The sequence below is a fragment of the Calidris pugnax genome, unplaced genomic scaffold (genome assembly GCF_001431845.1).
Source record: "Calidris pugnax isolate Ruff unplaced genomic scaffold, ASM143184v1 scaffold178, whole genome shotgun sequence".
NCBI classification, from domain to species: Eukaryota; Metazoa; Chordata; class Aves; order Charadriiformes; family Scolopacidae; genus Calidris; species Calidris pugnax.
In genome coordinates, this window is record NW_015090986.1 from 1829842 (window position 1) to 1857778 (window position 27937).

The window sequence follows — 27937 nt, forward strand, 5'->3', positions numbered from 1 at the left end:
CTTGCTGAAGTCAAGGTAGATGACATCTGCTGCCCTCCCCTCATCCAACCAACCGGTTATGGCATCATAGAAGGCTATCAGATTGGTCATACATGATTTACCCTTGGTAAACCCGTGTTGCCCACTTCCAATAACCCCCCACTCTTCAACTTGTTTGGAGATGACATCTAGTATGAGTCTCTCCATCACCTTCCCAGGGACAGAGGTGAGACTAACTGGTCTGTAGTTCCCAGGGTCCTCCTTCTTGCCCTTTTTGAAGACTGGAGTGATGTTGGCCTTCCTCCAGTCCTCAGGCACCTCTCCTGTTCTCCACGACTTCTCAAAGATGATCGAGAGTGGTCCAGCAATAACGTCTGCCAGCTCCCTCAGCACTCGTGGGTGCAACCCATCAGGGCCCATGGACTTATGAATGTCCAGTTTGGCCAAGTGGTCCCGAACCTGGTCCTCCTCTACTAGAGGAAAAATTTCCTCTCTCCATACCGTCCCCTTGCCTCCAAGGTCACAGATTCATGAGGGGCAGTCCTAACAGTGAAAACTGAAGAAAAGAAGGCATTCAGCAACTCTGCTTTCTCTGTGTCTTCCACTACTAGGGTGCCCACCTCATCCATCAGTGGGCCCAATTAGATAAATTCTGGTTTTGACACAAGCAAATGCTATTGCATTGTAATTTGACATCTATTTATAACAAAAATTCATGTAATTTGATTTTTCTATCTCTGTCAAGATGTACTGTCTTGTATTTATATTTTCTTTTGTTATGAAAGAGACCACAAAACACAACCAAAAACCCTTCTCTCAATACCCTTACCTTTCCACTCAATTAAGAAAACAAAGCAAAATAATTTCCAGAAGGCTGTATTCAACCCAGAGTGCTATATAAAAGGAAACTTTCTGCATGAATGTAATGAACCTGAACATACAGAAACCTATGGGACTCAACAAGATGCATCTCAGAGTCAGGAGGGAACTGGCTGATATAGTTGCCAATGTCCAGATGAAGAATGCTGATGAGTGGTGTCCCTCACAGTTCTGTGTTTGGACCAATACTTTTCAATATATTCATCAATGACACAGGCAGTGGGATCAAGTGCACCCTCAGCAATTTTGCAAATGACTCCAACCTGAGTGATGCAATTGACACACCTGAGGGACGGGGTGCCATCCAGAGGGACCTGGACAAGCTCGAGAAGTAGGCCCTGGCCCATGGAAACCTCATGGGTCCTGCACCTGGGTTAGAGTAACCCCTGGGATTAATGCAGGCTTTGGCATGAAGGGATTGAGAGCAGCACTGCCAAGGACTTGGGGGTACTGGTGGATGAAAAACTGGACATAAGCCAGCAATGTGCATTTGCAACCCAGAAAGCCAACCACATCCTGGGCTGCATCAAAAGAAGCATGGCCAGCAAGTCAAGGGAGGGTCACATGGAGTACTGCGTCCAGCTCTGGAGCCCTCAGAACATGCAAGACATGGAGCCGTCGAAGCAGGTCCAGAGGAGGGCCACAAAAATGATCAGATGGATGGAAAACCACTCCTACAAAGAAAGTCTGAAAGAGTTGGAGTTGTTCAGTCTGGAGATGAGAAGGCTTCAGTGAGACCTTATAGCAACCTTTCACTTCTTAAAGGGGGCTTATAAGAAAGACGGGGACAAACTTCTTATCAGAGCCTTTTGCAACAGGACAGGGGGTAACAGCTTTAAACTAAAAGAGGGTGGATTTACACTAGATATAAGGAAGAATTTTTTTTACAATGAGGATGGTGAAATGCTAGAACAGGTTGCCCAGAGAGGTGGTAGATGCCTAACCACTCCTACAAAGAAAGTCTGAAAGAGTTGGAGTTGTTCAGTCTGGAGATGAGAAGGCTTCAGTGAGACCTTACAGCAACCTTTCACTTCTTAAAGGGGGCTTATAAGAAAGACGGGGACAAACTTCTTATCAGAGCCTTTTGCAACAGGACAGGGGGTAACAGCTTTAAACTAAAAGAGGGTGGATTTACACTAGATATAAGGAAGAATTTTTTTTACAATGAGGATGGTGAAATGCTAGAACAGGTTGCCCAGAGAGGTGGTAGATGCCTCATCCCTGGAAACATTCAAGGTCAGGCTGGACAGGGCTCTAAGTCACCTGATCTAGTTGAAGACGTCCCTGCTCACTGCAGGGAGGTCGGACTAGATGACCTTTAAAGATCCCTTACAACCCAAACTATTCTTTGATTCTATGATTTCTTGTGCCTAGTACTGTGTAAAATATGCAAGAAATTAGTTTTCTCCTGTTCAGTTCTGCTGAAGCTTGCATATAACTACACTATTAGATTTAAAAGATAAGTAAGTTAAAAATTCCTGGAAAAAGTTCAAGGGGAATATTGAATGTGCAGTTAATGAATGTGCCCCACTAAATAGGGATTGAGAGCAGCACTGCCAAGGACTTGGGGGTACTGGTGGATGAAAAACTGGACATAAGCCAGCAATGTGCATTTGCAACCCAGAAAGCCAACCACATCCTGGGCTGCATCAAAAGAAGCATGGCCAGCAAGTCAAGGGAGGGTCACATGGAGTACTGCGTCCAGCTCTGGAGCCCTCAGAACATGCAAGACATGGAGCCGTCGAAGCAGGTCCAGAGGAGGGCCACAAAAATGATCAGATGGATGGAAAACCACTCCTACAAAGAAAGTCTGAAAGAGTTGGAGTTGTTCAGTCTGGAGATGAGAAGGCTTCAGTGAGACCTTACAGCAACCTTTCACTTCTTAAAGGGGGCTTATAAGAAAGACGGGGACAAACTTCTTATCAGAGCCTTTTGCAACAGGACAGGGGGTAACAGCTTTAAACTAAAAGAGGGTGGATTTACACTAGATATAAGGAAGAATTTTTTTTACAATGAGGATGGTGAAATGCTAGAACAGGTTGCCCAGAGAGGTGGTAGATGCCTCATCCCTGGAAACATTCAAGGTCAGGCTGGACAGGGCTCTAAGTCACCTGATCTAGTTGAAGACGTCCCTGCTCACTGCAGGGAGGTCGGACTAGATGACCTTTAAAGATCCCTTACAACCCAAACTATTCTTTGATTCTATGATTTCTTGTGCCTAGTACTGTGTAAAATATGCAAGAAATTAGTTTTCTCCTGTTCAGTTCTGCTGAAGCTTGCATATAACTACACTATTAGATTTAAAAGATAAGTAAGTTAAAAATTCCTGGAAAAAGTTCAAGGGGAATATTGAATGTGCAGTTAATGAATGTGCCCCACTAAATAGAGTAGGAACTATAAAAAAATAATCAATACCACAGGCTAAGGAATTCAGTATTTCTTAAGACAGGAAATCCAGTCCTGCAGTCCAGAAAATCCACAATCCTGAACACTCAAGAATAGACCAGCCACCTCACTAAAAGGACCACTGGATGAAAGAAAAGCTGTTTGCCTAACCGTGATAAATAAACTATCCGCTTTCACAGATAGGGAGTTTGAAACCTAGCCTCAGAAAAGTTCAAAGACACATTCTAAAAAAAAAAAGAAAAAAACGAAAAAAAAGATGTGTGTGTTAGAGAATAACACATTCTATCTTACTGTCTCAAGGGGAGAGAACTGTACTGGGAGAAACAAATGACTAAGTGAGCTAACAGCATGAAGCTCTAGTTCCACCTCCGCAATCTCCAGTATATGAGCTACAGAAGTTATCTGTGCTTTGTATCTGAGCTCTGCTCTACAACCAAGAGAACACAGATAGACTTCATTTCCACTTTGAAAATCACATTAGCAAATACAATTTCCTTGATAACTACAAACCCAGTGTCCACTGCAAGAAAAAATAATAGACCACTTGTACATATACTGTATGTATACTGGAGATGCAATCAAATGCACCTGCTAAGAAAGGAAACTGCTAAGAAAGAAATGCCTCTTCTCAGTATCCAAAGTTGCTCAAAAGCTTAACAAGGCATAAGAGTTAGAATGGAAGAAAATATTATCAGTGGACCACAGAAATCAAAGACATATCTATATTAGTTATATTGATTTCAGTTCTAAGAATCACATAACAAAAAAGAAAACAGGAAGAACACAAAAATAGCAGAAGGAAGTTCAGAAAGGAATTTTACATACATTAAAAGTAAACCAAGATGTACCAAAAAAACTACCATATAAAAGGGAAAAAAATTGCCAGACTGTGATTTAGAAAGGAGATGATTACATGGGAATATAAACCAATTAATAATCCAATGAAAATAAACTGTGCTGCTATTATGCTGAAACTGAGAAACAGTAAATTAAAAATTGACCAAAATAAATGCTTAAAACTCCCCCTTTCTCAAGGGAAAAGTTGTTCTTGTCTTCTTTACCATCAGGGGCTGAACAATGAGCTCGTCAGGTAACACAGAGGTCTCATCACTGTTACCTAGTAAGCTGTGTAAGGAAATGTAATTAGCATCAATCAACATTGCAAAAGCCTCTTCCTTTCTCTTACAATATACTCAAGATTCTCACCACATCCATGACAGACACAATCATATCTTCTCCCTGAAACTGTATCCTGAATTTTACCCAATTTCTCCATTCTTGTTCAGGCAGTACCCATCAAATACTGGCTATTCAGAAGATACTGTCTGCTACTTATGCCATTGTCAATCTCTGGGTCTCTGTCATTCCTCTTCCATCACTCTTCCTTACTGTTCTCTTTTACCCAGCAGCACTAAGTAACATTTACCTTTCCTTTATTTTCTCCATCCAGCTCAACTGAGCAGGGTCTTCGCATATAAATCAAGCCTCACAAGCAGTGACTGGGAGAACCTAACATAAAATTTTCTTTGTTAAGCTGATTATTCTGTAAATGCAACAGATTCTTGCCTTTTTCTCTGAAGAACGGGTTATCAACTCCAATCATAGTCTGAATATCAGAAAAATGAACAACAGCTTTGATCCAGTACAGAAATTTATATGCTCTTGTGTATGAAAGGACTTAAATACCTCCTGAGGAAGCACAACAGTTTTGTGTTAGCAACCATGTGCCTCAGTATAAATCCTAAGCAACAAGTGCTGAAATAATCGTCTTCTTGGATGTGGGCCTGTTAATACCCTTAAAAAAACAGAAATGGTAATCAAAATGATCCCCTGTGTGTTTTTAACAGCCAGCCTGAAGGTCTGTTAACAAGATGAATATTATTATTTCCAAAGGAAACTTATATCTCTCAGCGGAAGCATCACCAATATTTACTCAGGTTTTATCAAGATTGCAGATTAGAAATGGAGACACCAAAGAATGTTAGCAAATCAGTTGAACCTGTTTTATCAGTTTTTCTATTGGTAATTTTCTGGATTTGGTTCTAAAACATCAAACTGAAACACAAGCATTTTAAATAAAAGTAGTAATGAAAAATACGCATGTTGTGTGTTGCTTCAGTGAATAATCTTGAAAAGTACACACTTATCAAGAGATCCAAAAACTCAACAGGCATTAAGGCTTCCCCAAAGACCCTCTTAAGATGTTTGACAATAAATGATGAGGTAGTAAGTATTACAAGCATTACATAGCTTCCAGAAGTTATTAAGCGAAACTACCTTGATTCTGAAATGAAACACCTTCCCCAAACAGAAGACAGCTGTGAAAGCCACTCTTTCTTTTCCTCCAGCTTTACGGTTGTGTACCTCTGCAGCAGCCCCCTTGCTCTCTAAGCCAAGATGTGAACAGGCACAGGAGAATGCACTCAGCTACTACTCGTTACTTCAAAGCCATTTGCTGTCTCCTGGAAGAGACAGTGAGCTGTAGCAGAGCATCCTTAAGCACAGTCCAGCTTGGAGGCTGCTTGTTGGATCACAGTAAGCTTCAGTAAAATCATCTTAAATATGATTAACTACTGCTGCTGCCAAACAATTTGAATTTAGGAAGGATATGGATTCAAACATAGTGATGACAGTCTTACAATTGAAGTTCTGGTTTGGTTCTCCATCTAAGTTTAAACTGGGTCATAAATCGAAAATCAGTGTGCAAACCATATGCACTTATGCAAAAAGCACATTTACAGTGAATTGATTTTTCAACCATAGATTTTAAAACATACAGCTGGATATTATTCTATTTGTTTGGTTATTTTTGTATAGAAAAGACATATCATATAAATAGTAAAGGAGCAAATAAAACAAAAAAAGTGGAGTCAAGAGTGCAGAGGAATATAAAAATATTGATGTAAACATTTTGCATGATTTTTCATATAACAAATGTCAATTCATTTCACGAAAACAGGGCAAGCAATTTGCAAAAGCATAAGGTACTTTTTCACTAGTTGGTTGAGTAATATGGTCCCTTCCAACTCTAAAATAATTCAGTGAAATTCAGTGAAATATCCTCAATTTCTGTTAGGATTATCTATTGCTACTTATTATTGCAGTGATACAAAGATATATACCACAAAGTCTTTAGCTGTCTTGTATACACGTAGTTACTGTGACTGACAGTCTTTGACTTAAAACTGATGGGTGACAGCATGCTGCTATATGTTATTTATTTAAAGAAACAACACTTCCATTGATTAATATACTCACCAAAAAATCTAGATGTCATAACCCAAAAAAGTGCACTCCAGTTTTAATGTTTCACTCATCAAAACCTGTTCAGAAAGTGATTTATGGCTATTGTTACGCTCATGAGAAACTTACTTTCAAATGTGTAAATCAGATTAGAAGTCTAAAGGTAAGGTAGGGGGGAAAAAAGCATCTGAAGTACACATTTGTATATAGGTTTTATGAACCAGATTCAAAATATTCAAACTATTATAATACAGTCCAAAACCAATCCAATACACTTTATCCCTTTAAACACATAATGTCTTAATAACAATAGAGTTAATGCACCGTAATCTAAGGGGATACAATTCACATGCAAAAGATTTGAGAAGAACATATGAATAAATTTATTTGACTTGCACATATTACACTCCTACATTTTTAGTTAAAGCTACAATTTTCTGTTCAGCCCTTTGGTAATAGCAGCCTAAACACTGGAGATCTTCTACAGTCTCATTTTTTCTGGGGTTTTGATTTCTGTTCTTCCATTATAGCGACATAAGAAAAAAGATGAAGAAGAATTAGACATGAGTACTGTAGGTCTAGTTCTGATTTCCTCCATACTGGTATTACAGAATTAATGTGATTTCACAGTGATATGTTTCCAATGACTACTCCTGAATTCATGTCTGAATTTGATCAAATAAAATAAATGTCATTGGTAGAAGGCACTTAGAATACATGGACCAAAGTTATGCTGACAATTTAAAACGGAATGACAATTTGCTAGCATTTCACATGGAAGAAAAGATACCTACTACACAAATTGGAACACCTGGACACATGGTTTTGGGATATGCACAGATGGGCTGCTGTAAATCTACAGCATCAGAAATATCTTAGACTTGTTATGCACACACGGATCAGTTGCAGAGCACATGCACAGGAGGCATGACATGTCCTGGATGTGTCTAAGTCACTCCATAAGCAGGGAAAGGCTGATCAGCCTAGCTGTCCACAAATAACCCAACGGGAGAGACTGCTGCTCCGCTTATTGATCAGGATTGCAGATTATTTTAGGAGGTGGCAGGGTAGTAGATAACTTGCAGTAATTTACTGGCACACTGTTAAACACAGTTGGTTTAAAGAAAAGAAGTTGGATTCTATTTGTTGCTCCCTAAATTTGTGATAACTGGTCAAGGTAATGCATATTAGTGAGCTCTAGATTCAAATTAAACTTAATTCATATCAAACACCTTATAGAAGCTAGACTAGCTAACAAAAGCATAGATTTTAGTGATCGAAAAGCAAAGAAAAAATATCATAAAGCTACAGACAGAAGACAGACCAAGATATAATAAAGGCAGATTTACTTGTACAAAATTAGGAAAAATGTAAGGACAGGAAAAAGGTTGAGAGGCAGACAATAAATTACGAAAATTATCCAGCTCTACAACTGACCTTCGAAATGACTACTTGACACATAAATGAACAGAAGTACTAGAGGATGAAATCACATGTGATACTCAGGGACTAAATATGAGATTAGTACAAAACCACCTGAAAATTGAAAGTAAAAAATTAATAAGTAAAGAAGGCATGGGAATGAGAAACTTTTGGGGAGGCACAACACATTTCCTAATCCTTTTATTTTAAATATTAATACTATGTCACTCTAAGCATATTTGGATCAGAGTGGACTTCTCTCCAAGCACTTAACTCAGTTTCTAAAGCTAACTGGTGCATGTATTGTAATGAGTTTGATGTTGTTAGGCTCTTAAATATTTAAGCATTAAATATGCTCTCACCTCTAACTTTTAAATGGAACATTTCACATAGTTAAGAAGACTGACATCATATTCAGCTCACAGAAGTGCCCGAGTCTTCCCTGTCCTCTTTGCTTCATCTCTTCCCCTGATGTTCTGATAGAAAGTCTTATCAGAGGAATGGCAACTCTCAGAAATGAAGCAATGAAAGCAGGTCAATTTCAAGTTTTCTATAATAGCCTTAAATGTGCTGCAAAATGTCTGAATTTCTGTCTTTACCAGAAATATCTTATACAGAGAATTTTTCTGTAATATATTTGAAATGGTAAAAATGGCAATTTTGGAAAAACATCAGATGTTTTAAATAATCAGATACAAAAAAGAAAGAAATGCTGAAGCACTGAAAAAAAGGAGTGAGATGCAAGAAAAGAATAATCAAAATCTGACAAAATCTATTTGCTTTGGGTAGTTTAGATTAACTTCCGTATTAAAAAAAAATATAGAAGAACACCAAGAAAGAAAATAAATCACAAGATAATGTTAGAAGCAAAATCAGTATGATAATCAGATGTGTCTTATGGCACAATTTGCTTCAGTTCCTCCCTTCTATGTACAAGACACTGGACAGTATCATTATTGAAAAAGGTTCCTCTGGTATTATCTACAAATAAACTAACATTGTTTATTTATTTTTTTTAATGGGCATGTAACACCAGAAGAGATATTGAAACAAGAAAAAATACAATGGTTAATACAAATAAATCCAGATTAACAATTAAAGCATAGGGTTAATTAATCACTTTTGATGCTACATGACTATGTAAAAAAGATAAGCACAATAAACTCCAGGGATTCTGCCAGAGCATGTTAAATTTAGTTGGTCATTCACTCATCCTTATTTATTATGAAGCTTCACCTAAAATGTAACATCCTAATTTGCTTTAGAAACAAAAAGGAATTATATTTTAAAGTTTAAGCAGAAAGCAATTAACTTCTGACAGTGATTTAAACAACTTTTTCAACTTCCTTCCCCACCCAGAAAAAAACTGTTCGGCATTTTTCTCTTGCACTTACTTATCTCAGTTTCATTTGAGTTTTGGTGGGTTTTTTAGATAAAAAAATAGGATGAAATAACATGTGTATGTTGGAGTGTGAGTTTACTTCAGTGATATTAATTCTTTTTACTAAAGAACACTGTGCTTGAAACTGTTGACAGCTGTTCTGCATCTCAGTGTTCTATAAACTTTGTTTCTTATTACTGGGAAATTAACACATTTTTATCATGGCACACTTACATATGAATTTTAGCCTGAATATAAAGCTATAACAAAATTCAAAAAGACTTCCAGAGTTCATCATACTTCAATTACCTCTTCCTCATTTCACAGCTTACACAAAAACATGTCATATAACTTTCTTCTCTATTATTCAATTTTATATAAACATTTTACTTACACAAATGGAGTCTTTTAATCCATCTAACTGGGAAATGCATTCACTTGTTTGAATAATCCAGGTCTCACATTTATATCAGGTATATTGCATGCCTGTTTTTGGCTGTGCATATCCCCCTCACTCCTGAGGGACACCTGCACAGTGAAGAACAGGCAGATCTTGTTGCTCCCTGATAAGGTCACAGAGGCTTAGCTATAATATAGCCTTGCTTAATCCTCATTGGTTTTGCCTACTGAGCACAAGGCTGTTTCCTTGACAACACAGCTGCAGTTGCCACAGCATCCAGAGCCACATGTGATGTCCAGGTTTAGGGTATGGCCAAGCTGAAAATCTATTATTCAATGCTATTTTCTTTAAGTCATTTTAGGCTAAAAATAAAATTGGTGAAAATCTTCCTTACATCCTATTTATTCTGTTAATATTAAGCCCTTTGCTATTACTTACTTACAAAAAGATTTCCTATATGGGATGGACACTTCTGAAACTCAGGAGCTATGACAATTCTTGTCTTGGTGAGGACACAGTCTAAGGGTATTCTTTATTCAAGGCATGTTATTTGCATGGGGTGTGCAAGTAAGAATTAATCATCACCTTGTGACGATAAAAAGGCAGATAGAATTAGCAAATACATTAATAAATGCAGCAATAATCTGGAAAGTGGAAATATGACTAACAACTTCACAAACAGGAAGACGATTTTACTTTTTGAAATGTTTTTTCAAAAAGTGACTGGCATACATTATACCCAGGGAACTAGTTCTCAAGTTGAGAACCATGCAAGACATACAAAACCTACCCTATTTTTTAAGCCTCTCTTCATAACTTAACGAAGGCAGTCAACTGTTTGTCCTGTTGATGCTAATAAGAGATTTGTCATGGAGCAGCATCACTACAATGACTTGGTATTAAAATCACTTATGGGCTTTCCCTGCTGAAATGGCTAAAGCACTAGGAAAAGTGACCTAGAGAAGTTTCTTTCTGCTGTTTTATTGTCACTGAATTAGAGAGAGGTTATCTGATTTATAAATGCTCACAGTGTGTTTATCAGTTACACAACACAGTAACCTTGCCTAACCTGTGGTTTTGCTTAATTAACTGCACATGTTCCTGGAGTCTTACGTGTGACAGTAATTTGTCCAAATTTAAGTATTTTCTGGAAATTTCAGGTACGGGTTCAAACTGCTAGATGTGTATGCATGTAACTGCTGAAAACCATCTCGTCTATCCCAAGTGGATACTGGCCAATACAAAGATTTCAGAAGAAGAAGTATGGTTAGATCCTCCGTTCAGAAGTCGAAGGCAGATACACTGAGAGCAGAAGTAAAGTGCAGAATTTCAACATTACTGACAATTAAGCATTCAAATAACTGCTGGAGGGCTGTGTGGAATATTCCATGAATTCTGGATGATTTTCAAGGTTACACATTCTACTTTAAAGAACAATAAATGCATGGAAATTCTACAGCCCCGTACTACACAGATGATCGCATTATAATCCGTAACTCATTACCGGGGAAGTGTTCAGAATAAATTAATGTACAATAATCTGTTACACTGGCAATTTTAAAGATGCACATAATCTTGAGCTTCATAGGAACAGAGCAGACTTGCCCAAGAACTATACGTGAAAGGTTCCAGTGATCAGCTAATTATATGTACTTTGCTTCTCTGAAATGCGAGAACACCAAAAATCTGGCTTCCACTGAGTTTGAGCTTAGCAAGACATGAAACTTGGTACTCAGAGGTTACAGATGTACTCATAACTTAACTGTGCCCAGTACCAGTCTCTGGCACTAATTGTCCTAGAACAGAACAAAGTAATTAGACTCTATTATCTTCCAAAACAGATTGTCTGCAAGCAAACTGCCAACTGGGAATGACCCATAGCCTGTACAAACTTTCAAGCTTTGCAAATGTTTAGCAATGTTCTGGGAAAAACTTTCCTCCCTTATACAAATAATAAAACAGTTTTGGCATCTGACTTCCAGTGACAGGCAAAATTCTCTGGCACTGTGTAAGTTTCTAACATTCACATAACCAAGGAGTTGAGACTTCATGTGGCAGAAACATCTGACTTCAGAGCTTGGGAGGTTGTCGTGATCCTGCATTTGTCTGTCAATGAAGCAATGTCTTATCACTGTGAATGGCAGGACCAACCAACTTCTAGAACTATTATGAAAACCAGCCTTTTTCAAGCATTAGAAATAATAATAATAGTGAACTATAGTGCAAAATTTAAACCCAGAAATGTATGATTTCTGCAAGTAGAAACCAGAAATCCTCCAATATTTCAAAAGCTATATGCCTATAAAGCTATATGCCTAAATAAGCTACATAAGCTATATGCCTAAATATAAATTAGTGCTTTAAATCATGACTGAATCATATCTAATAAAACAAGCTGAGAATTTGAAATTAGCCTGGAATGTGAAGATTTCACATGATTATTTTTTTTCTCTGAGGAGGAGAAGCATTACTGCTATTCTAAATCATAGAGCCTCTGATATTTGTCCTAAAAATATTTCAGAATGAGTATGAACTGAGGGTCAGCAAAAAGTACCTGAGATTGTGTAACAGCTGATCTGTAAAGCTATTTGTTCTACCTGAAAATATACAGCTGGGAATAATAAATGAAATGTATCACATCAGGAAAAACGTGGAAAGGCAGAAAGATAACAGTTAATGTCTGACGAGTCATGGTGACACAACACTAACTGATAAACTAAGATGTTTCAGGCTGTAATTTATAATGTTCTACCGTTTCACTTAATACATTTCGTATCTTCTCTGGGTAGTTAGATTTAGACATTTGGATTAAAATTCCAGTTTCACAGAAATCAAGAGCAAAACTACAATGAAAGACTAGAAATGGATATAGACAGGTGGGGAAAAATGAAGCAATGAATACAGTGATCAGTATTGTAGTCTATAATCTCAGCAAAACCTTGATCTAACCATTATGAACTTTGTGCAGCTAGCAGAGCAAAAGTGGTAGTAAGAAGCCATGGGATATAAAGGGATTATTGAATGTTTAAAGAAATTCCTATCAAATGGGAAAGGTAACATAAGAGAAATAAAAAATAGCATTTGAAAATTTATCAAGTGGGCTATAATGGCTGGCATAGTAAGGCAGGCAGGGAGACAGACGGAGGGAGCACTGGGGGTCCAAAGTGAAAGGTTTAGGAACATGTTTAAAGGTGGATATAGAAAGGAGATGGTGACAAACTACATCCTGCAGCAATGTTTCAGATAAATAAGCATAGAACAAGGCTACATTTTTCAAACTTAAGAAAAAGGATTTTACAATAATTAAGATAAATGTTGAAATGAGAAAACAAACATATCAGTTCTGTAACTGAATAAACGAAGTGCTATTTTAAAAACACTTTTCAGTAAGTATAGAAAAAAAAAATACTATACAGTATAGCCAGCCAGATAATCACTTGTACTACATCAGTTATGCAGTACTGCAATGTATAGAATAGATCCTATATAAAATGACTTATTGGTTTAAATTTATTCAAACAATGATGACAGTAACTTTGTGTTAGCAGACTTTATACCTGACATCAACTCAGATATCATTCCACATCATTCCATTCTAATATAAACACAAAAAGCAGTTAAAGATCTTTACTTGTGTGCTAATTTGACAGAAATGCACTATGTGCCCACATGGGTTTTAATTCAACCTGCACACGGCAAGTTCAGTACTAATCATGGTGGAAAAAGAAACAGTTGAAGGTGGCACTCAGGCTCCAGTACCGCGTGACAGATGGATTATCAGGATCAAGGAAGAAACAGGAGAGGGAGATAAGTCCAGAGAATAGGAACAGTTTGGTTTTGTCCCCTGTTGAACTGGAACTTTATACTAGATGTTCATGGAGAGGTATCTGAGTGATTTTAGTTTAGATGAAGCAAAACTGAAGTACAGAAGCAGAAATAGCTTGACCTCAGAGTTAAAGGACTTGCGATGTCCAACACTGAATAAGGCATTGCAACGTACGTTGTGATAAAAACACTTAGAAGAGAAGGATTTAATCAACTGAGAACACTGTTTGTTTCTTAGCAACACAGATCACCAAGAATACATAACTCCACTCATACAATGATTTTCCTATTGAATTATTATTGGCCCTCTATGTTAGGGAGTGTTCTAAATGTCTAGAACTTAAAAATGGTGACAACAGGATTGAGTGTGTACAGGTAAGAACCATGGGTAAGGCCAACAAGGCAGATACCATGGTTGGAATCTGTTATGGACCACCCAGCCAGGATGAAGAGGCAGATAACATATTCTACAGGCAGATGGGAGAAGTCTCACAATTCCTAGGCCTTGTTCTTGTGGGGGACTTCAGCTTACCAGATGTCTGATGGAGATATAACACAGCTGAAAGGGAAGTCTAGGAGGTTCCTGGAGTGTGCTAAGGAAAACTTCCTGACAGGTGGTGAGCGAGCCAACTGGAGAATGCAACCAGCTCGACCTGTTGTTTGCAAACAGAGAAGGACTTGCGGGTGATGTAACAGTCCGAGGCCATATTGGGCATAGTGATCATGACATGACAGATTTTCAATTTTTGGAAAAGCAAGGAAGGGGTTAACAGAACTGCTACCTTGGATTTCCTAAGGGATGTGTTTGACAGAGTCCCTTGGGAGGCAGTTCTGAAGAGCAAAGGAGTCCAGGAAGGTTGGAAGTTCTTCAAGAAGGAAGTCTTAAAGGTACAGGAGCAGGTTATCCCCATATGCTGAAAAATGAGTCACTGGGGAAGAAGGCCAGCCTGGCTGAAAACAGAACTATGGTTGCAACTTAGGCTAAAAAAGGAGAGTTTACGGTCTTTGGAAGAAAGCACAGGCAACTCAGGAGGATTACAAAGACGTGGTGAGGCTACGTAGGGAGAAAATTAGAAGGGCCAAAGCCCAGCTATAACTTTATCTGGCTTCTGCTGTTAGGGACAATAAAAAATGTTTCTATAAATACATTAGCCAAAAAAGGAGAATCTCCATCCTTTATTGGATGCGGAGAAACACATAGTGACCAAAGATGAGGAAAAGGCTAGGGTACTTAATGCCTTCTTGCCTCAGCCTTTAGTAGTACGATCACTTGTTCCCTGAGTACCCAGCCCCCTAAGCTGGATGACAGGGACAGGGAGGAGAATAAGGCCCTCATATTTCAAGGGGAAATGGTAGGTGACCTGCTACACCACTTCGACACACACAAGTCTATGGGGCCGGATGGAATCCCCCCAAGGGTACTGAGGGAGCTGGCAGAAGTGCTAATCAAGCCCCTTTCCATCATTTATCAGCAGTCCTGGCTAATCATGGAGGTCTGAGTTGACTGGAGGCTAGCAAATGTGACACCCATCTACAGGAAGGGCTGGAAGGATGATCCAGGGAACTACAGGCCTGTCAGTTTAACCTCGGTGCTGGGGAATGTTATGGAACAGATCATTGTTAGTGCTATCACACAGCAGATACAGGACAACCAGGTGATCTGGCCCAGTCAGTATGGGTTTATAAAAGGCAGGTCCTGCTTGACTAACCTGATCTGCTTCTGTGATAAGATGACCCACTTGGTGGATGAGGGAAAAGCTTTGGATGTTGTTTACATGGACTTTAATAACACTTTTGACACTGTTTCCCACAGCATTCTCTTGGAGAAACTGGTTGCTCATGGCTTGGATGGGTGCACGCTTTGCTGGGTAAAACACTGGCTGGATGGCTGGGCCCAAAGAGTTGTAGTGAATGGAGTTACATCCAGTCAGCTGCCAGTCACAAGTGGTGTTCCCCAGGGCTTGGTACTGGGACCAGTTCTGTTTAATATCTTTATCAACGACCTGGATGAGGGGATCAAGTGCACCCTCAGTAAGTTTTGCACTTGGGTCACAACCACCTCCTGCAGCACTATAGACTTGGGGAGGTGTGGCTGGAAAGCTGCCTGGTGGAAAAGGACCTGGGGGTGTTGATCAGCAGCCGGCTGAGTAGGAGCCAGCAGAGTGCCCAGGTGGCCAAGAAGGCCAACAGCATCCTGGCCTGTATCAGGAGTGGTGTGCCCAGTAGGCCTAAGGCAGTGATGGTCCCCCTGTACCTGGCACTGGTGAGGCCCCACCTCAAATACTGTGTCTGGTTTTGGGCTGCTCACTACAGGAAAGACATTGAGGGGCTGGAGTGGGTCCAGAGAAGGGCAGTGGAGCTGGTGAGGGGTCTGGAGCACAAGTCTTGTGAGGAGCGGCTGAGGGAGCTGGGGGTGTTCAGCCTGGAGAAGTGTTCTAAATGTCTAGAACTTAAAAATGGTGGCAACAGGATTGAGTGTGTACAGGTAAGAACCATGGGTAAGGCCAACAAGGCAGATACCATGGTTGGAATCTGTTATGGACCACCCAGCCAGGATGAAGAGGCAGATAACATATTCTACAGGCAGATGGGAGAAGTCTCACAATTCCTAGGCCTTGTTCTTGTGGGGGACTTCAGCTTACCAGATGTCTGATGGAGATATAACACAGCTGAAAGGGAAGTCTAGGAGGTTCCTGGAGTGTGCTAAGGAAAACTTCCTGACAGGTGGTGAGCGAGCCAACTGGAGAATGCAACCAGCTCGACCTGTTGTTTGCAAACAGAGAAGGACTTGCGGGTGATGTAACAGTCCGAGGCCATATTGGGCATAGTGATCATGACATGACAGATTTTCAATTTTTGGAAAAGCAAGGAAGGGGTTAACAGAACTGCTACCTTGGATTTCCTAAGGGATGTGTTTGACAGAGTCCCTTGGGAGGCAGTTCTGAAGAGCAAAGGAGTCCAGGAAGGTTGGAAGTTCTTCAAGAAGGAAGTCTTAAAGGTACAGGAGCAGGTTATCCCCATATGCTGAAAAATGAGTCACTGGGGAAGAAGGCCAGCCTGGCTGAAAACAGAACTATGGTTGCAACTTAGGCTAAAAAAGGAGAGTTTACGGTCTTTGGAAGAAAGCACAGGCAACTCAGGAGGATTACAAAGACGTGGTGAGGCTACGTAGGGAGAAAATTAGAAGGGCCAAAGCCCAGCTATAACTTTATCTGGCTTCTGCTGTTAGGGACAATAAAAAATGTTTCTATAAATACATTAGCCAAAAAAGGAGAATCTCCATCCTTTATTGGATGCGGAGAAACACATAGTGACCAAAGATGAGGAAAAGGCTAGGGTACTTAATGCCTTCTTGCCTCAGCCTTTAGTAGTACGATCACTTGTTCCCTGAGTACCCAGCCCCCTAAGCTGGATGACAGGGACAGGGAGGAGAATAAGGCCCTCATATTTCAAGGGGAAATGGTAGGTGACCTGCTACACCACTTCGACACACACAAGTCTATGGGGCCGGATGGAATCCCCCCAAGGGTACTGAGGGAGCTGGCAGAAGTGCTAATCAAGCCCCTTTCCATCATTTATCAGCAGTCCTGGCTAATCATGGAGGTCTGAGTTGACTGGAGGCTAGCAAATGTGACACCCATCTACAGGAAGGGCTGGAAGGATGATCCAGGGAACTACAGGCCTGTCAGTTTAACCTCGGTGCTGGGGAATGTTATGGAACAGATCATTGTTAGTGCTATCACACAGCAGATACAGGACAACCAGGTGATCTGGCCCAGTCAGTATGGGTTTATAAAAGGCAGGTCCTGCTTGACTAACCTGATCTGCTTCTGTGATAAGATGACCCACTTGGTGGATGAGGGAAAAGCTTTGGATGTTGTTTACATGGAATTTAATAACACTTTTGACACTGTTTCCCACAGCATTCTCTTGGAGAAACTGGTTGCTCATGGCTTGGATGGGTGCACGCTTTGCTGGGTAAAACACTGGCTGGATGGCTGGGCCCAAAGAGTTGTAGTGAATGGAGTTACATCCAGTCAGCTGCCAGTCACAAGTGGTGTTCCCCAGGGCTTGGTACTGGGACCAGTTCTGTTTAATATCTTTATCAACGACCTGGATGAGGGGATCAAGTGCACCCTCAGTAAGTTTTGCACTTGGGTCACAACCACCTCCTGCAGCACTATAGACTTGGGGAGGTGTGGCTGGAAAGCTGCCTGGTGGAAAAGGACCTGGGGGTGTTGATCAGCAGCCGGCTGAGTAGGAGCCAGCAGAGTGCCCAGGTGGCCAAGAAGGTTTAATAACACTTTTGACACTGTTTCCCACAGCATTCTCTTGGAGAAACTGGTTGCTCATGGCTTGGATGGGTGCACGCTTTGCTGGGTAAAACACTGGCTGGATGGCTGGGCCCAAAGAGTTGTAGTGAATGGAGTTACATCCAGTCAGCTGCCAGTCACAAGTGGTGTTCCCCAGGGCTTGGTACTGGGACCAGTTCTGTTTAATATCTTTATCAACGACCTGGATGAGGGGATCAAGTGCACCCTCAGTAAGTTTTGCACTTGGGTCACAACCACCTCCTGCAGCACTATAGACTTGGGGAGGTGTGGCTGGAAAGCTGCCTGGTGGAAAAGGACCTGGGGGTGCTGAACCTGGACCAGCAGCATGCCCAGGTGGTCAAGAAGGCCAATAGCATCCCCACTCCTATCAGAAACAGTGATTATCTCCCTGTACTCAGCACGGGTGAGGCCACACATCGAATACTGTGTTCAGTTTGGGGCCACTCAATACAGGAAGGACACTGAGGTGCTGGAGTGAGAAGGGCAATGAAGCTGGTGAGGTCCTGTGATGAGCGACTGAGAGAACTGGGGCTGTCAAGTGTGCAGAAAAGGAGGCTGAGGGGAAGACCTTTACACTCCCTACAACTACCTGAAAGGAGGTTGTAGCGGGGTGGGAGTTGGTCTCTTCTCCCAGGTAACAATCAAAAGCATTCTCCATCTTTCTGGCCCATGTTTGTCAATCTCTGGGAAGTGAGAAAACCTATAAATTCTATTGCTTTCAAAAGAAAACATAAAATGTACAATCTGACTTACTTTCCTACAGACTACATATTAAATAATTAACTAATAAAGAAAATTGGGGACTTTAGAAGAATGCAGTACGAAAGACAGTATCAATTTTCTAAGATACTAAGATAGTACAGTAAGTAATATATAGTAAGTCACAAAAATGCACCTACAGGAAAGCCCCAGAGTTAATTATTAGAAATTCTGAAACAGATGACAACTGGAAACACAGTTGTGTTTCCATCATGTATTTTACATCCATGCCAGAAAAAAAACCCAACTACATATATATACTTAACAGAAAAGAATACAAGCATATTCAGGGTAAGTTCATGTTTAACAACAAGATTCTTATGGTTCATGTTTACACCCATTCTAGAAGAACCCCAAATCCCTAAATTCTTACAATAATAGTCATGTAAGAACGACGATATAAATGACGTTAAAATATATTTATACTAATTTTAATGTATGGAAAACAATGCTAAAAACTAAGTTGCAAATAAAATAACATGCTGATCACAGTTGCTCTGTTATTACAGTCTGGACCTCAAGTGAATGGCTTTCCTAGCACATGTGGTGGTAATACTCGTCTTGCCAGCTAACCGAAGGAGTCATTAGAGCTATTAGAGCTATTAGAGCTCCCAATTCATTCCCCTCATTTTGTCTTTAAACAATTTAATTACATCCTCTCTACCGCAGAGTGAACTCTACCATCTAGCTCGCCAAGAAATTTCCCTGAAAATTCTATTACCTATTTCATCAAGTTACTCTGAATGTAAATTCATCAGATTGTAACAGATCATATATAATCTACTTGCAAGGCAGATTCTCTGCTAATACTGGGTTAACATGGACACAGAACTGAAACTTGACAGTCATTTCTGATTGACATAGAGAATTAAATGTTTCTTGTCTCCTAAGACTTCTCTGTTTGGTATTTCCTTATATTCCCTCTATCTTATATCTCAGTACTTGTTGCTTTCTTTTCTGTGAGATCACTTCTTTTGCTAGATCCACTAGCAAATAGAATGCTTTCCAGATAATTGGGACTTAAACACTGAAATCATAATTCAACAGCTCCAAAAGAATTAAATTATTTAAAACACAATCAAGCACATAACAAGATGATAAAACTGCAGCAAATAACATGATATACTTGTTTAACAGGTATATTAAATGCTCATAACATTGTAAACACATTAAGTTACAGTGTAAAAAGAGTAAGTAACAATAAGCAGTCTTACATTAATTGTGAAAGTATTACAAATCTAATTAACACTTTTAGCTGGAAAAGTAATGAAGTAATGTTTCCTTTTGTATTTTTTTTTTAAATTCTATGCTAAATTAACTTCAATTGTAAAATAAAATTTAAATTTTCATAATGATTGGAAAACAGTCTATTTTCATCATTCACCAAGTTAAAAAATAGATATAAAATTGTAAAATGTCTTACATCGTGTCATATAGTCAGCAGCTTGGGCAGGAGAAGGACTTCACACTTCTTGTTTCAAAAATGCTATGGATTCTTTCAGCCTCCAGTATCTGAGAGTTAAGCACAGGTTAAAAAGGGAGCAGTAATACAGGCAGTAAAATCAGACAGGAAATTTTCCATTTCCTAAATGGATGTAGCTTTCAGTATTACAGAATGTATTTTTAAATATGATGGTCATAGATTTTTCTTTTTGTCTTACTTTATGATGCCTTGTCAAGTGTGTTCAGGTAATTACCAGAAGTCTAATAGCAAAACGAAAAACTCAAATTGCCAGCATCCCCATGTATCTGTTGTATAAGCTTTCAATCACTGCAGCTCCAATTTCAATTTCTGTATCATAATTATCCTTCATTACAGCAGCAATGTTGAGACATGAAACTAATTTCCACTAATCTTAATTGTCTTACAGTAGTAACTCATGTTCAAGTATCTGCTTATCTCTATTTTCGTTGTTTATATGTTTCCTACATGAAAATATTTTTTGGATTGCAAAGTTTTAAAGACACTGCATAATTTGCCCCTTTTCGTTAGAAGAACTAAGTTTTAAGATGTGGCCACCACATCATACAAGGAAACACAAATATCTGCGGATATCTTTTGACCTCACCTTTCTCTCAGTAAAGTAAATCTAAAAACAGTGCGAGCAGATATTCAAACTCTTCGGGAATGGGATATGCCTTGTAAAATTTGTGAAACTTCAGCATCCTTCTTGATGCAAATGTAGAAATAACAAGAAGTCTTACATAGTCTCTAAAGTGTGACAGATGAAGTGATTATCTCCGGTTTGGATGGAAATGTTTAGAAAACATTACTATTTTAGAATAATTCAACTGATTTAAAACAACATATTCTTTATACAATGAACACATTTCAATGCAATGCAGCAAATCTATTACAATTTCCTATTAAGAAATGAGAAAATTTCAATAGTAATAAATATCTTGTATCTTTTTTCTCTTTCAGAATTAATCATGCCGTTAAACCACAATAAAATTTTCCATGCCAGAAAATTTATTCTTATAGCAATTTCAGTGGTGTTAACTTAAAATACAAATAGGTTATCTTGAGGTTATGAGTTAAGTGGTTTCTAACGTTTGGAAAGACCAGGAATAAAGGTCATATGTATCAACCCTTTACTGGACTGTGTATTATTACCTGAACACACTCAAAGAATCATTAGCCATAACAAATTTGAGGACAAAGTCTGCCAAAATGAGCAATACTGAGAGAAAGAAAGAAAAGAATATGTTTCATTATTCAGAATATCATAGAATCATGGAATCATAGAACAAGGTTTGAAGGGACCTCAAGGACCACTTGTTTCAGCCTTTCTTAGCAAAAGCATGGTCTAGGCAAAATGGCTCAGCACCTTGTCCAAGCTGAATCTTAAAACTGTCCAATGTTGGGGAATCCACCACTTCCCTGGAGATATTATGCCAATGGTTTATTATGCTTATTGGGAAATTTTTTCCTCTTTTATCCAATTGGAATCTCCCCTGGAGTAACTTGTAACCATTACCCTTCTCTTTTCCCTATGACTATTTGTAAAAAGGAAGACTCCATCTTCTCTGTAGCACCCTTTAAATACTGGAACATGGTGATAAGGTCTCCCTTAAGCCTTTTTTCTCAAGGCTGAACAAACCCAATTCCCTTATTATGCCAATGGTTTATTATGCTTATTGGGAAATTTTTTCCTCTTTTATCCAATTGGAATCTCCCCTGGAGTAACTTGTAACCATTACCCTTCTCTTTTCCCTATGACTATTTGTAAAAAGGAAGACTCCATCTTCTCTGTAGCACCCTTTAAATACTGGAACATGGTGATAAGGTCTCCCTTAAGCCTTTTTTCTCAAGGCTGAACAAACCCAATTCCCTCAGACTTTTCTCTTAGTGCAGGCTTCTCAGTCCTCTGATCATTTTGGTGGCCCTTCTCTGGAGCCTCTCCAGCCTGTCCACATCTTTTTTGTATAACAGGGACCAAAATTGAAGACAGTATTCCATGTTTGGCCTGAAAAGCGCTCAGTAGAGTGCTGGTGACATCCTTCTTGATGCAACCCAGCATCCTGTTGGCTTGCTTTGCCAGCAGCAGCAGCATGCTGTTCACTCATACCAGGAGCCCCAGGTCCCTTTCCACAGAGCTGCTCCCCAGCCAGGTATATCCTAGCCTGTGCTGCACTCCTGGATTATATTTTCCCAGGCGCAAGATCCTACACCGGTCCTTGCTGAGCTTCATAAGGTTCTTGTTAGCCCATTCTTCCAGCCTATCCATCTTACTGCAGCATGTCCCTCTCTTCTGAAGTGTCTGCTTCCCCACTCAGTTTGTCAGAAGCAAACTTTGTCAGGGTACATTTTATCCCATCATCCAGATGTGATTTTTTTCTTTTGTAATTATAGAAATGTTAAGCAAAAATAGCCAGTACCTTGATAACTATTTGATAACTGCTGAATATGAGTTAGCTGGTCAGAACCTTTTACATTAGTTAAAACTGGAAATAAGATAGATCACCAAGAATGAAAAATACATTAAAATACCTATTTTAGATTAAAGCCTGTCTTCTCTTTTCCCTATGACTATTTGTAAAAAGGAAGACTCCATCTTCTCTGTAGCACCCTTTAAATACTGGAACATGGTGATAAGGTCTCCCTTAAGCCTTTTTTCTCAAGGCTGAACAAACCCAATTCCCTCAGACTTTTCTCTTAGTGCAGGCTTCTCAGTCCTCTGATCATTTTGGTGGCCCTTCTCTGGAGCCTCTCCAGCCTGTCCACATCTTTTTTGTATAACAGGGACCAAAATTGAAGACAGTATTCCATGTTTGGCCTGAAAAGCGCTCAGTAGAGTGCTGGTGACATCCTTCTTGATGCAACCCAGCATCCTGTTGGCTTGCTTTGCCAGCAGCAGCAGCATGCTGTTCACTCATACCAGGAGCCCCAGGTCCCTTTCCACAGAGCTGCTCCCCAGCCAGGTATATCCTAGCCTGTGCTGCACTCCTGGATTATATTTTCCCAGGCGCAAGATCCTACACCGGTCCTTGCTGAGCTTCATAAGGTTCTTGTTAGCCCATTCTTCCAGCCTATCCATCTTACTGCAGCATGTCCCTCTCTTCTGAAGTGTCTGCTTCCCCACTCAGTTTGTCAGAAGCAAACTTTGTCAGGGTACATTTTATCCCATCATCCAGATGTGATTTTTTTCTTTTGTAATTATAGAAATGTTAAGCAAAAATAGCCAGTACCTTGATAACTATTTGATAACTGCTGAATATGAGTTAGCTGGTCAGAACCTTTTACATTAGTTAAAACTGGAAATAAGATAGATCACCAAGAATGAAAAATACATTAAAATACCTATTTTAGATTAAAGCCTGTTTATTTTCCATAATTCTTAGATTCTGGTGAACAAGCATATTAACAGAGCACCACTTCATACTGTCCAGCTTTTCAACATGCAGTGGCTGCTGATGCAACTCAGTGGTCATTCACTTCCATACACAAACCAACAACCAACAACTTTTTACCTAGTTTTTTGAATATTTATCTTTTATTATTATTGCCTTCTACATTCATAATTTCTATGTTATTTCCCTTTCAGATTTTCAAAAATTTCAAAGTTTTCATTAACAAATTACAGTCACAGTTCAATGATCCTAGATGATATAAAAGACCTCCTAATGAAAAATACAAGCCCATATGATTATTTTTTTTAAATAACAAAAACAGTTTTGTTTTTTTTTTTTTTATTTTGCTGAGTGTCTAGCAACTGGATTTTTTGCAATCTCGCTGTTGTTACTGTCTGGAAAATTCCAGTAGTGATAGGATCAGAAAGACTGGAGCTAATGTACCTTCCAACAGTGCATTTCCTACTTCAGTCTTCTGTATATTATTAGATAGAACAGATCACCCCTCCCTAAGCAGAGGGATAAAAATATTTACAACTGGTTAGTAATCATCTCATCTACAAAATGTTGGGTAGGCCTAAAGGCAAGACACACAGGGATAATGTATATAATGTAATAAGAAACTACAGTATTCTAAACATGAGGAAAAAATTAAATTTTAAAGTTACCTAGGAAAAAGAACATCTTATTACTCCCATAAGTTAATCACAATAGGCATCATGAGGAAATACATTATTTTCATGGTCACTTTGTCTAATCTGTTCTACTTCAACCTCCACAGCCAACACAAATATGTTTCTTACCCCCTTTCCTGTGTTCTTCTTCCCCATTTGTTGTTGTTTACATCCTTTCACTCTGTCTAGCACACCCTTGCTTCTTCATCCTTCCAACTTCTATCAGTGCTACAAATCTCTCAAACCAAGTGACTGTCTATTATTCTCTGGCTTCCTTGTTGCTCCCTGTCCCCTGCATGGCTCCCAATCCTACCCTCCTCATTCACTCTGTTCCTGACTATAAAATCATCTCCCCTCCCATTGCATGGAACCTTTTTTTTTTTTTTCCCCAGGCAGAAATGCTGCACTGTTAACTTTCACTTTTTAAATATGGAGGGGCAGAACACCTTCTGTCTTACTACACTAACTTCAGTTTGTGCAATACATACATTGTACTGCAATGTCCAGGTCAACCAAACTGTGCTTCCAGAAGCGTGCAAAGAGGTGGCTTCCCTGTCATGGGGATTATTTTACTGGAATTAGCACTATCTTGGTGGGATGGGAAACGTTAACAGAAAAGGATATAATAATGGAAAATCCCAAAGAAGAAGAAAGAAAGTAACAACCTGTTCCCCAGATCCCTTCTCTGTGAAAGATACAAAACAGTGCACTTGCCATTCCTGTTTGCCGCAAAAAGTATTTTATAATTTGTCATATCAACTGGCTAGAACACCTCTTGGGGTTCTGTTCCCCTGGGAAAGAAAATTTTGACTCAATCTGCTTCAAGACTGATCATGCTAGTTAAGCTATGTAATTCTGGCAGCTGTCAGCCAATGATGGTAATACCTGCTGTACAGTTCACCCACAAACTCGCACTATTTGGTTTTTCTATTGTGCAATAATTATGAGGGCAAATCATACTATTAACAAAGACAAAGGTGAACAGCTTTTCTCATTCCTAACTCAAAGACAGTACAAGCTTAAGCAACCCAGAATTCAATGGACAACAAATAATCAAAGATTTTCTAATTACATGGGGAAAACTTTTGGTTATTCTGGCTAGTGCAGAAAACCCTTGCTGCATCTCAATATCCATTGGCCAATGTGGCTTTTTTCAACTATACCACAGTATCATCAGTCCTCTGGCTAAACGATACAGAGATATGAAGCATATCCACTCAACCATACTTCATACCAATTCTGCTTTTCATATTTATGATATCGGCTTTCAAACAACCTGTTGGCTAATTTGGTAGGTGAACAACTTATCTATGTTTGTGCCCAACAACAACAAAAGTTTAAGCAATTCTACTGACTTGCAGTTTGGTCCCTAGTAACTTTTTCACAATAAAGGAGAACATTATCATAAAATTCCATTAAAATCTTGTTTTCTCACTCAAGCTTCCCTTTTAGCTCCCTCTGCTTGGGCCCATATTTATAGTAAATTTCCTAAGCTCTCAAAAGTTGATGTTGAATAGTCTCAATAAATATTCTTGCAAAATATTGTCCAGATTGTATCTATCAGCAACTGGTTAGAGAAGTTTCAATTGTACTCAACTTCATTTAACTCATAATGTTTTTAAGAATGTTGCTTGCAAATTATGTGTGTTGTTTTGTTTTAGACGTTACAATTCATTTTCAGCATCTTGAGCCAAGACAGACAAGCCAAATGGGTTACTGCAAAAAGTAATGAAAAGAGTAATGTAATTGATGTGGTTAGACGAAAAGCTGCGCTAGATCAACAAAGAGCTCTGGAAAAATTAAGCCAGCTGCAAGGTAAGATATAAAACACAGCCAAGACAAGCTAAGCTGAAAAATACTTTGTAGAGATGCAGAGAAGCTTAATCCTTTCAAGTGGAAGACTGACAGAGCTGATGGAAAAGGTACAGCTGTTTCATAAGCAAACCTATAATTAAATGCAATTAAGGATTTAAACTAATATGAATCAGTTCTAATATTAGCTGCCACAAAGCTTTAACCCAATTAATATCTGAAGAGCAATTGGCATTATCTACAGATCACTACTGATATGATTACCATATCAATATTTTGTACTAAAATTGCTGGAGAGGATTAGTTAAATAATACAATTGCGTAATGTTCCCTTTTGGGTTCCATTGTTACACCAAGTAGGGTTAAAAAAGACAAAAAAGAAGTGGCTTACAAAAGCCAAAAGGAAGGAGTTGAATTTAGGAAAAAAGCTATGGTTACACAAAGTAAACTATATGCATTACACAGAATGTGCATCATATATACCAAAGGCATTGTTGGTTCTACACACACCTATTCAGGCTTTCATTGTCTATAAAGTAACTCTTTCTTGGTATATTCAGTTCATCACCTAGATGATACTCCACAATGCTTTCTAAGTCTCCAGAGGCAGTTGCTCAAGACATAGTGTACCCATATTTTAATACATCTCTTTAAAATCCAGATCACATATTTCAGGGATCAAGATCGTCATCATGATGCTTTCCTATTTTCAAATTTGGTTTTGACTCCACTATTGCAAAGAAAACTCATTCAGCTCACTGAGTCTCAGCTGATTCCAAGAACAAATTCTGACTCATCACACAGAGTGAACGGTTTGAAGTACACCAGCAAAACTCCTTTTACTGTTCTATATTCACACACTCAGACCTGGCTATTGATGCTGTCTATATGTATCAATCATAAAAAAGCCAGTCTTAATCCTGACCGGAATTTGCACTTAACTCTCAAAACAGGCCACCAAGCGCTCTATAAAGAAAAGACCACCCAAAGCCATATAGAGCTGACCTAGAGTATCAACATCACCATCTTGTTTGCTCATATGGATAAAGAGTGAAGTGAGCCAATATGAATTCCTTTTATTGACATATTTCTGTACCAAATTATTTATCTTTACTTTCTGGGACTGCATGTCTTTGTAAATTTAACAGGAATATTACTTCCAATGATTGGGGAGGGGGTGGGTGAACATGGAGAGCAGGAAATAAACACTTTGCTTACTTTGTAAGAAGTACTGATTCTGTCTTTCAGGCTCATAGGAGGGTAACTCAATAGTCTTACAGGCATACTATTCCTTGTGAATTTAGAAAAGGCTCATTTTTATTGCTCTCTCTGCAGCAAGGTTTCCATTGATTTCAAAATCATCTACCTGTCTTCAGAAAAAAAAAAACAAAAAAAACAAAAAAACAAATCACCAGACAGCATCCATTATTATAAAGTTGACATGACCTCTTCAAGCAGGTTACTGTTCCTCATACACAGTTAAATTACACAGTAGCAAGTAATTTATCATACCAGCTTATTAACTTATGTTAAAATATTTAAAAGACAGTAGGAGACATTATTTCTTTCCTAATATCAAAATAAATATTACTTAAAAAACAATGTTGGAAAGTAAAGAAAGTTTTATGCCAGTTCGAAATGAGTTTTCTCTTGCCAATATTACAGTTCTTCCCTCTTTTGATAATGACTACTGTTGAAGAGAAGATAAAGATTTTCTCCCAGGGCAAAAAAAAATTATTGCAAGTTGCATCATATCAATCCAATTGTATTTTTAAAGTGCATTTTTTGAAGTATGTCTTTCTTATACGCTAAGCAAAAGTCATTAAATAAGGCAGTAATGACAAATATTTTCTAACAACTCTTGGGTACAGATTATAAAAAGATAGCTTCATATGGAAGGAGTAATATTACATACGTATATGCATGAGTTATGTATGTTTCCATACACAGACATACAAAATAGATATAT

General features: G+C 38.8%; 1 protein-coding gene across 1 annotated transcript in view; it reads right to left on the reverse strand.

The window, feature by feature from the left end:
• The window catches only part of PRLR (prolactin receptor), a 164401-nt gene extending 137103 nt beyond the window's left edge, over positions 1–27298 (reverse strand). Inside the window, exons 1-2 of the mRNA XM_014953984.1 lie at positions 27187–27298; positions 20052–20140 (exon numbers count right to left, since the gene is read on the reverse strand). The gene's annotated coding sequence lies outside the window, so the exon portion shown is untranslated. The remainder of the gene's footprint in view (positions 1–20051; positions 20141–27186) is intronic.
• Positions 27299–27937: the final 639 nt, after the last annotated feature.